The 9,755-nt window shown below is 31.2% G+C and overlaps 1 long non-coding RNA gene across 1 annotated transcript; it reads left to right on the top strand.

Annotated features, from left to right (window-relative positions):
• The first annotated feature begins 5,181 nt into the window (after nucleotides 1-5,181).
• On the top strand, nucleotides 5,182-8,597 carry LOC103970885 (uncharacterized). The gene is made up of 3 exons (XR_010481004.1): nucleotides 5,182-5,383; nucleotides 8,361-8,412; nucleotides 8,490-8,597. It is a non-coding gene; the product is annotated as an uncharacterized LOC103970885 (long non-coding RNA).
• The last annotated feature ends 1,158 nt before the right edge of the window (nucleotides 8,598-9,755 follow it).

Below are 9,755 nucleotides of genomic sequence, written 5' to 3'. Positions count from 1 at the left end.
ACAAACTTCAAATTAAAACTTGCTAACTTACTAAACAAAATGATATAATTTTCCCTATATACAATGTTTTAGAAACATATACAAATCTATAATCTTTGACAAAAAACACACACATAATATGTCTAAAAATTATATACATAAAATGCTCACAAATCATTATCTATATATATGTTGGCATAGGCTTGCGCGTGTTTATTTTCATAACAAATCATCTAGTTGGGTGCTACTATCATTACCTACAAAATAAGATCTATAGTAAATAATTATTCAATAAGTATAAATCTTTATAGCTTTATTCAAATGAGCATGCATCAAGTACACCATATTTTAAAATCATCAATATAAGATAATTAACAATAAATGTCTCATTCTATGATTTCTTTAGCAAGCATAATCCTATAATATTATAAAATAAAAAAGTAAAATTTTACGTCAAAATAATTCAAAATGATTATATGCACATGTAAAAAGTTTAGCAAATTCATGAACTTTTACTCCCCATATCATAATATATATGTACACTCCCACATCGCATATTATCGTAATATATATGTCAACTTCTATATCGCATGTCATATTATATATGTCTATTCTCATATTGTACATCATAATATATATATATATATATATATATATATATATATATATATATATATATATACTCTCATCGCACGTTATAATATATGCATACATTTTCACACTATATGTTATAACACATATACGTACTTCCACTTTGCCTATCATAATATATGCATACATATTATACATTTTTATCACAATTCATATATATATATTACTTATAAAATATATACATTTATATTTAGTTCATGTTTAACTCATGACGATCATATCATTTGAAACATACTTTCTAAAATACATGATACATATGATAATCTATACAATCATTATTCTAAAGAGCGATAAACCTATCAAATTGGAAGTATAGGGTTATGCGATACCATAATTAAAAATCCTACTTTTTGAATTATTGATTTATAATAATCATAGAAAAAAGTTTGATAAAATCTCTTATAAAATAGGCTATACTCAATCTAGAGATTTATCAAAATTTCACCACTAATTTTTCAACAATTCACTCTGTAACTAGAACTAATTAGTACAATCAAACTATTGGACACTTATGCAAAAAAAAAATTTACTTCACTATTCTAGCTAACCAAATGATGTTGAATTATCATAAACTTAGAGACATAAAACTAAATACATATTAATTTTTTACTTAAAATAAAATCATTTGAAGGCTAAATTATCCTTCTAATTCAATTACCAACACATATTCTGTTATGTTAAAACTGCGTTAGGACTATCTAAAATTATAAATCTTATATCTTAATAGATAGAGATGATATTCACTTAATTACAAATCAGAGAATTCTAAGGAAATCTTTTAAAATATATCAAAAGGAGAACACCTGATCACATTCCCAGGAGATCAATTTGATTCAAATAGAACTCCTTCTTAGGCCTTTAAACCATAAAAGAAAATCAAAGATAAATTTGAATTCAGGGTAACTTAAAAGCAACTAAGAAGTTCAGTTTATAATCCATAAAACTGAAACCGTACTTATAATAAGAGAAGTATTAAAAAAGTTGAAAGAATAATTGAAGAAGGAAAGAAAAGGTAGAGATTTATCATTTTGATAAAAATAATAAGATTAAAAATAAGGTAGAGGTATGTGAGGTTACATTGAGATATAGTATTCAATCACATTAAGTCATATTTATTTTTTTTTCTTCTTTTACAACAACCTCAATTAAGTCTAATTTGGTTGGATGAATATGATATTTTTGGTCTAACTCATCATTCAATTATCTCAACATTTAGTATAATACTCTTTTTTAATTTATATTTATATTTACTTTTTCATTATTCCATCCATGCCTAAATATCCTCTACATATATAATATTAAAATTTAAAGCTCATTAAGTTAGCCATGATTAAGCTCATTCAAGCTTTAAGATCCACTTAAAACCGATTAAAATTCATTCACTACTTCTAGTTACTATATGTATAGACTTATTGTATTATGCTTAACATAAATATTAATACTTATATATGTCTAATCATTATTTGGTAGAACACTTAGAATGATAATTTTAGAAAACATATACTTTAAACTTAATTTACGATAACATATACTCAAATTTATGAAATATAGATATCATAAATCATATTATGAGATTAATATATACATATTATTTATATTTCTATTAACATACTAGATATAATTCTAAGTGTGATTCGGGCACTATAAACAATCACAATCATTGATCATTAATAATAAGAATCTAAAATTGAACCACATCAAAGAAAAAGAAATTATCACATAGCATTATACTTTCGGAAAAAAATAAATTATAGTTTTATGAACAAGCAATATAAAAAAAAAAGGTGATTTTATGAAAAATCTCCATATTTTGTGTTTTTTCACAACCCCCTCGCTTTTGTATTTATGAAAGAGAGTTCATTTATAATAGATACCTTTTAAAGTGTTTTCTATCAAAATTTAATTTTACCTAAATTGGTCCAGTATTATAATGCATTTCAATAAAGCTATAGAATTTTTTGGTTTATAATATTTTCTTACTAGATTTACAATGTGCTTCATTTGAGTTATAGTATTTTTGATTTGAGCTAAAAACACTATAATAACATTAAAAAAATACTGCAACTAGATATTTTTCATTATTTTTTATTATCATTCTATTATAATAATTTATTATAAATATTTTATTTTTAAAAAAAGGAGACTTAGATTTAAGAGAAAGTAGAATAAATAAAATTTTATTATAGTTTATTTGAAATATGTCAAGATCTTTATAATTTTATCCAAAATCATTCAAATTCTCATATTAATAATTTTATAATACATTCAAATATATAGGAAAGTTGATATTATTATTTACTGAAAAATTCAATTAATTGAAATTGAGTTATAGTGTTTTGATTCAATGTCGAGAATATTAGAAGTCCATTCAAAAATATTATAACTGGATTTTTTTTTAATAAATTAAAATAAAGTATTATAAGACTCTCTAAATTATAGACCTGAATTTAAGGTTATGTAAAAAAAAATATTTGCCATATGTCAAAACATTCTTTATTTGCATTCAAAATCACTTAAGAATTCTAAAATAAAATATTTAATAAAAAATTAGTAAATATAATAAAATTAATAACTAACGTTTATTTGAATTTTAATCCCTTAATATTGACTTATATTATTTTTAGTTCATAGTTAGATACTGCAGCTGATAGTGTAAGTTTGGTCGGCGGGAAACTGAAAGATTAAATTAAAGCTATTTTGTTTGTGAGGATAGTGTAAGTTCGTTTTAGATATTTGGAAAATAAGAGGGAAAATTCAAATTTCGGGTTTTCTATAAAATCGTTTAAAAAAATAGATTACGATAAGTCGCACGGTTGCACGAAGAGACGTTGAGAGGGTAATACCGTCATTCCATCCTACATCCTCCAGCATCGACGTCGTTACGGCGAGTCGTCCGACCCTCGAGTACTTCCATCGGTGTCTATGGACCGTCCGTTGTGAACGACATTGAATCTAACGGTGGCTGTTGCGATAGGACATGTCCATAAATGGAGCGTAGGACATGTAAAAGACCTTAAACCCCTTCCCTCGCCCTTTTAGAAGCTTTCGGGTAGGTTCCGCTGCGTCCCTCGCTTCGCTTCCGTCCTCTTCTACGCTCCTCTCTACGCCGATTCATTAGGGCTAATGCGCCCTGATCGTCGCCGCTCATGCGGTCGCTGCGGTGGCCGTCGTGGGGAGGGCGAGGGCGAGGGCGAAGCCGCTCCTTGCTGTCGACCTCTGGGCGCCGTGCTGGGGCGGGGTGCACCCGGCGTGGCTTCTGGCGTACCGCGAACTCGTGTTCTTGGCAATGGCGTGGCTGTTTTTCCGGATGGTTCGATTCGATGGGCTCTCCTCGTTCTATTTCTACGCCCAGTGAGGATTCTTTCTGAATATTATACGATTTGCATGTTCTTCTTTTCATTACATTAATGATACATGATTTTAACAGCATATGGGATCAGAAACCGCTTTAGAAATTGATGCCATTCTATGGATTATAAAATTTTTTGAGATAGTAGCAATAAGATATGTTTTATATCATTTAAAGAGACGGCAAAGAATCAACATGAAGTAAAGCTTAAAAACACGAGCAAATAGCTTAAGTTTAGGTAAAGTGTTTGTTGCTCTCCGAATTGTATAAGAATTAGTAGTTCTTTTTTGTTGTCAGATGAATGAGATTTGATTCTCCTAATACAGATGATCGGAAGTCACTTTGAGAATTGAAGTTAATTGTGGCTTCTTATTATTATTTTGAGATGATAGAAGATATGTAAGAGTTTCCCTGATATGTATTGTTGCGTTATGAGAAACAGTGATAATCAACATGAAATAAAGCTTTGAAACATGAACAAGATAACTATATTAGATTTAATTTAGGTCAAGTATTTGATGAGCAAGATAACAATCTTTATTTTCTAATTTGGTCATATAGATAACGTCTTATTTTTCAAAACTTCTTTCATAGTTTTTGAGTAATTAATTTTTTTTAATAATTGAATTCTTGTTTCTGTCCGGGAGAAGATTATGGTATCATATTTCTTGCAACAAACTTGTAACATGCATGGATTTTGTGTTCTTTCTATTGACATGATTGGTCATTGATCTTATGCCTTTTTCTTTCTTTATTTTTTTCTTTTGTGTGTAAGAAGAAAGGGGGTTCCTTTTTATAATAACAATCATGAGTAGTGTGATAGGTAGGATCTGCTGTTTATTGCATCTTTTTCTTACCAATGTCATCTTACATTGAGTTAATTTGTTATCTATATGACTCTTTATGTCCAATTAATCTGTCTTTAGCTTGTTTATTTCAGTTGATTATTTTTGGATGAATGATTTGCAGGTGGACCTTTACATTAGTCATTGTCTATTTCATTGTATGTTTTTCCACTCTCTTTTTTATACTGGTTAAGAATATGTACTATATTTAATTTTGACACTATCATCTTCTTCTTTGAGCTGAAGAGTTTTTGTTCTAAATGTTAGCTTAGCTTGTATTTGTTGATTCTTATGTCCCGCGTAGCTGGATTCAATTCTAAGCATTTCTTATTTTCGTCTGTCTACTGTAGATGGCAACCATCATATCTGCTCATGGCTGCAGGCTTTTTTCAAAAAGACGTGTTAAACAAGATGAGGACTACAACAGATTCCCAAAAGGAGGTGTTGAACAAAACAATTCTGTGACTCTACCTATCAGAACCAACAACAACATGAACAGCAAGAAACTTATGGAAAAATAGCTGGATTTTAGGCATATGCTATGCAACTTGTCTATCGGGTTAGCATCTAAAAATATATTTCCATTATATCGCATCAAAAGTAGAATGGGGCAGTCTATGTTACTAGGAGTGTTGTGACTAGTATTCAAAGTTGCTTATAGTTTAATCATCAAATGTTTCCAGGTTTTCATGGTTATGGTCTTTGCTTCTGTCAACTGTTGCAATTTAGGATAAATTATGAAAATACTATAAGAAATTATATATTTTCTCACAACTTTCATATTAGCTTACGTCTTACCTTCTCTTACGTTTCTCAGATTGGTGTATGCAAGTATGATATAATATTAAAAAAGACATTTTACATTTGTCTCTACATGCCTGATTCCATCCAAAGTATTTGTTGTAACCAGTATATGCTTCTTGAGCCCATTACTATCTTCATCGCTTAGATAATGGTGACTTCCTGAAAGCCTGTCGATAAGTTTCTTTAAATTTCCAAAATAATTTTGTCATTGCTGTAGATCGTGCCATTTTCAGTCATAGATATGAAACTTACAGTTAGCATTCAATTAACAGACCAGTGTAGGTGCTGTAATCTTGGCAGATATCACCTTTTGGGTTCTCCTAGTACCACTTGTGTCCTCTGAACATGTTATGGTAAATTCTGTGAGTATCCTGGACTTGCATGAATAAAACATTCAATAGCAATAATCTGATTCTTGTTCAATCTAACTGGGAATTCATAGTTAATCATATCCGTCTTTAGACATTAGGAATTAATAGATTTTTTATTTCACATTTGCTTCTGGACTTCAGAGATTATATAGTGCATGTCTTCTTAAAGTTATCCATTAACTTCTTAGGGGGAATGTGGTCATCACCTTTTTACATTTGCTTTTTGAAATGGTAGAGATTGAAGTAAATCCTTCCAGACTTTCAGAAGTTTGGGGTTCATCAGATCTACTAGTTATTGCTTGGAATACTACATTCTCTTATGAATTTGGTATAGCTAGTTGTCCATAGATTTCATACTTATTCAATAATTGTGAACTTTATTTCTAGATCATATGTGATTCAGATTATATTTTCTCATTCATTCTTTTATTTATTATTTGATTCAAGTGTATTGAAGATCTGCTGCTGTATTTTCTCTATGAATTGCTGTATTATGTTAGCTGATTATTTTCACACCCTCATAAGATAAATAAGATATTTTGTCCCTTTTTTAGTTCATCATCTAAGGGGAATTTTGGAAAAACTAAAATGACTCTTGAAGATTCCATGGAAAATGATAATATATGTAATAGAGATAGCTATTATATCCCTCAGAAGGGTTGGCCATTGATCATAACTTTTGCAAGTAAATAGTTATGCAATAATTTCTCTTTTCATTTTGATTTGATGTGATATTCTTGATTTGTTATCATCATCGGCTCAGTGTCATACATATTTGTGGATGTATCCTCGTTTACTAAGTGTTACACTGAAAGAAACTGAAAAACGAGGATGTCATATATCTCTTGACCACATCCATGGCAAAGTGGACACCAAGCCATTTATGCTGCATCTTTCTTTAACATTACTTTCTAGTCATTTTCATGGGATTAGTTCTTGTGGAACTAATACATTTTTCAAGCTGCAAATATTAAACTTTAGGACTGAATTGATTGCTTAGCAAATATTCTAGGAAGTAACGCCATCTTTTGTGCATGTCCATATAATTGAATAGAAATGTAGGTTATAGACTGTGTGCTCTTTGTGCAAATGTTTCACCTTACGTGACAATGATCTACTGGTAATTGTTGATTTTACTTTCCGACTCCAAGATAAGCCTGCACCTTTGCAACCAGGTTTCAAGAGTTTTGAGTTATGGGTTCCCCTTTTCCTTTACATTTGACATATTCTTCAAATTCTCTGTGAAGTTGATTAGATGCCTGGCTTGGCATTGCAGTACCATCCTCTCCAGCTTTCTTGTTTAACAAAGCATATTTGATCATTGGCCTTGTGTTGATGCACCAGTAAAGCATGGCACATAATTTCAATTTATCTGTGAAGTTGATTAGTTGCCTGGCTTGGCATTGCCGGACCATCCTATCTAGCTTGCTTTTTAAACAGAGCACATTTGATCGTTGCCCTTGTTGTTGACGCACCAGTAAAGCATGGCACATAATTTGTGAGAGTTGTATAAAATTATTTACTGGGACACTTCTTCTTCCTGAACAATGTGAATAACACAAAGAATTACATAACCTAATATAGATAACGCTATTAAGTGTTGTGTTATGAAGTCTTTGCTGGACCATTTTGGCCTGCCTATAGTCTCTCTACCCAACTGGTTTCGCCCAGTCCTACCTGCTTCGTGGACCAATAATTCCAGTTGATTCGGGCAAGTAATGCCCTCTCACCAGCTGAACAGGGTTTTGGTAGTATTATTTTGGTCGAGCCAGAGGCTCCACTCCTAGTTAGAGCAGGAAAGGACCGTCACCCTCTTCCAAGCTGCCCCAGATTCCAAAGGCTGTTGGCCTGCTTAAAATTCCATGAAGGTTTGTCTGATATGTCTGGAAAAGTGAGAGCGCCAGCTGCTGTTCAGGGTTATTTTAGTTTCTGATTATTATTGTCCTATTCTGAGGATTTGGCATCGTTGTCTCTTTGTAAGCTTTTAAGGCATACTTTTTGATTATTTTCTTTTATTTTCCAACAGTAAGGGACTTTGTAGCATCTCTAGTGCACTAATGCTGCATAATGGAAGGGTTGCCACATGCATCAAGAATATACATCATTATGTTAAAGTTTTTTTGAGAAATTATGCTTCTGATGACCACTAATGCTGCATAATGGGCTTAATGCATTCTCTCAATGATGGCATGATTAAGAGATCTGTCTCATCACATGTATGAAATATGAGTAACCGGAGACTTGCATATAATTGTTACCACTCTAGGTGTTCATGGTTGCACGTAAAAATGCACATCCGACTATGAATACAATTCTCTTTTAAAGATTTGTGACATTACTTGCCACTTGATGCCTTTTCAGGTGGCCTTACCCTTTTCTGGATCTTGTTACTCCTTCCTAGGGCGCGCCTCTGGTAAGCTTAGTTCCTTGACTCTTAACGCTTTACTTCATGTCAGTTAAATCTAACGCTCACACGTATCCACCCTGCAGGTACTTTGGCATGGCACTGATACATGTCCCATTATACGGATTATATTGGTTGATAGTAAGAGCAAAGAACACGATTTGGCCAAAATTCTTTCCAGCTGCTTACTCAAGGACACACTAGTAAGTTGCAGAATAACTACTAGCTTCCATTGCTAAAAAAGTTTGGATCCATTGTAATACATACGAATCACAGGCATGCAAAACTATGCATAATGAAAGCTAACAAGACCATATTCTTTGTCGATTCTGTAACTTGACTAAAGTTTAGGTAGACACAAAATGATCTGAGAATCCTATTATTATCATATGAAACTTGAATGGTAAATTTCGGTTCCTTTCATGTGATCTAGGCTTGCATAGTGATGTTGAAAAGAATGAAGAAGATAAAGGTGGAAGTCAACAGACAATAAGCCATGTGACATTCTCAATATCTTCATATGCTGTGTTAGATAATGTGCCAATACTCGTGCTCAAAAGCCTCTAGTGATTTATGATATTAGATAAAATAGCAATTACTATACAACAGACTTTTTTCTTAGTGAAGAATGTAATGTTGCTCAACAACTCTTCCCCGTCATTAGTATTGATGATATATATTTAGAGTCCCTTATGTGTTATAGTTTTTTTTTTTTTTTTGGATAGGTAGTGGTGGAATAAATTAATAAATGCAGTATATTTCCTGAAAACATATTAGAATTTGTTTTCTTATGTTTCTGGGTAATTAGTCAAATCGCTAAGAATCGATGAGAACTAGTAAGTTAATTAATTTGTTTCAGTGATACATATTTAAAAAAATAATAATAATACGATTATGTAAATATCAAATAATATTATGATTTTGTTTCAGAACTAGCAAGTCTACCAATTTTTTCCTTAAGGCTTATGTCATCTCATGCACAATAAGTGTTAATATATAGTTTTTTGTTACATGGAGGTTTCGTTTATGATACATGCACATTTGTTTCCTCATGCAGCTTTGATTGTTCTCTACAAATTTCGTGGTCTTTACATAAGATTGAAACAATACTATATCAGTTTATAACTTAATGCAACCTTCTATTAGGCCATGTAACTAAAGCCTCCGGTCCTATATTTGCAATAAAATGAAGGATTCTTATTACGAAACTTGAACCATATAATATTCTGTGATTTGATTTATAAGATTTTTTAGACTTGTGCCGATTGGAGGTTTACTCAGTAAACACACGCTCTCCAGATCATTATTGTGATTTGAAATAAGGAACAGGTCAACTCATTTGAGATTGTCAA

Source organism: Musa acuminata, chromosome BXJ1-11 (assembly GCF_036884655.1).
Source record: "Musa acuminata AAA Group cultivar baxijiao chromosome BXJ1-11, Cavendish_Baxijiao_AAA, whole genome shotgun sequence".
NCBI classification, from domain to species: Eukaryota; Viridiplantae; Streptophyta; class Magnoliopsida; order Zingiberales; family Musaceae; genus Musa; species Musa acuminata.
Note: the sequence above shows the minus strand (reverse complement) of the source record. Positions and strands in the feature narration are given on the sequence as shown.